This window comes from Pinus tabuliformis, chromosome J, assembly GCF_031772625.1.
Source record: "Pinus tabuliformis cultivar Carrire ecotype Pingquan chromosome J, CPIR1, whole genome shotgun sequence".
NCBI classification, from domain to species: Eukaryota; Viridiplantae; Streptophyta; class Pinopsida; order Pinales; family Pinaceae; genus Pinus; species Pinus tabuliformis.
In genome coordinates, this window is record NC_142295.1 from 249,179,928 (window position 1) to 249,182,260 (window position 2,333).

The following is a 2,333-nucleotide window of genomic DNA, read 5'->3' on the forward strand; positions in this document are numbered from 1 at the left end:
AAGGATCAGAAACCTTAAATGAAATTATCAAAGTGCAGCGTTCTCCTCTGATAAACACAGGGCTTGGATATACTGAAGAAGCATCTCAAACACAGAAGTCATCAACCTCCACTAAAAGCTATCTAGATGCAGCAAAGACCAGTGAATAGTATGACAATCATTAGCAAAGGCATAAAGCAGATCACTAGGTAAATTAGACTCAATTTACTCCAAGGATGAATAGAAGCCACAACCAACCTCATGTAAATCATACTCAATTTTCTCCAAAGATGAATATCAATAGAAACTACAATCACTAGGTCAATATACTCGATAATCACAGGAACTTATTTAATGGGCAATGTTTCTCATGTCATTATTTTGGACACAAAGTTGCTCTATATGTTTCTTATAAAACCATCATGACTAGAGAAGCACAAAATCAAAGGAATGTAACAGGGGTCAAGAAAAGTTCCTATAATAACTTTTCTCTTCTTGAAAATGAAATAGAATGCTCAATCTGTAACAACTTTGGTCATGAAGAATCTGAATGCAGGAGAAAATTTCGGCAAATATCTCAAAAGGAGAAAACTCCATTAAACCCCAAGATATGGAGAAGGAAAGAATCTCAAACAAAAAGATGTGGTATAGCCTTGTATGCAGAAGGACAAGAAAATCAGTGGTACATTGACAGTGGATGCTCAAAACACATGACAGGTGACAAAGAAAAACTTCAATCATATACTGCCTTAGAAAAGGAAAAGAATGTCTCATTTGGAAACGACACTCCTGCAGTCATAAAAGGTAAAGGCTCTGTTCTCTTGAAAGAAAAGGTTAAAGCTGGAAATGTTATGTATGTAGACGGTTTAAAGCATAACCTATTGAGTGTCAGTCAAATGTGTGATCAAGGAAATGAAGTAGTGTTTCAATCAAATGGATGTGTTTTTCATGAGCTTGATACAGGAGAGACCGTGATCAAAGGTACAAGAACTCCAAATAATTTATACATACTCAAGGGAGGACAACAATAGTGATATCTAAGAAAAAAATGATGAAAATTGGCCGTGGCATAGAAGATTGGGACATCTAAGCTTTTCGAAAATAAGAAAAGCATGCAGATTCAAGGTTGTTCGTTATCTTCCAGATTTCAGCATCCCTGAAAATACAATATCCAAACCATGTCAATTCAGTAAGAAAACCATAGCTCTCGCAAATAAGAAAAGCATGCAGATTCAAGGTTGTTTGTTATCTTCCAGATTTCAGCATCCCTGAAAATACAATATCCAAACCATGTCAATTTAGTAAGAAAACCATAGCTCACTTCATTGAAAAAGAAGGGTCAACTAGTAAGCCTCTTGAACTTGTCCATACTGATTTATGTGGACCATCAAGGAAAAAGTCACCTCGTGGAGAAGAATACTTTATTTTGTTCATTGATGATTTTTCCAGAATATGTTGTATAGGTCTTCTTAAGCATAAAGATGAAGCATTTGAAAAGTTCCAAGCCTTTAAAGCTTTGGTTGAAAATGAATCAGATCGAAAAATCAAATGTCTCAGATTTGATCAAGGAGGGGAATTTACCTCGGATGAATGCTTTGAATTTTGTGAACAACATGGAATAAAAAGGCAATTCTCCACTGCAAGGACTCCTCAGCAAAATGGAGTGGTAGAAAGAATGAAAATAACTATTCAAAAAATGGCTCGAGCTATGCTAGATGAATCTAGAACTCCTGCAACCTTCTGGGGTGAAACTACATTCGTCATCGTAACTATTCTCAACCAAGAAAATGTTCGGGTAAACAACACTCAAACTCCACATGAGCTTTGGTGTGGTAAGACTCCTACTATAAAATACTTTAAAGTTTTTGGAAGAAAATGTTATATCAAAAGGACTGATGAAAAACTTGGTAATTTTGAGCCCAGAGCAGATGAAGGTATTCTTCTTGGTTACTCTTCTCGAAGTAAAGGATATAAATGTTATAATAAAAGACTTGGAAAATTTGTTGAAAGTATTGGTGTTGTAGTTGATGAAGCACGCAAAAATCCAAAACAGATAAAAACAGAATATTATCACAATGAAGAAGATGGGGATTATTTTCCCACATCAAATCAAAATGATATTTAAGAAGAAACCAATGAAGCACCAGAAGAATAGATATTGGTATAAGAAAAGACTATGTCCAGGTATGTTCAAAAAAATCATCCAGAAACTCAAATTTTAGGGGAAAAAGAGGCAAGTGTACAGACAAGAAGAACTATTACAGAAGCCTCAAGCTATGTAGCATTACTATCCTCCACTAAACCTCAAAATGTAAATGAAGCATGCAAAGATGAATGTTGGGTCAAGGCCATGA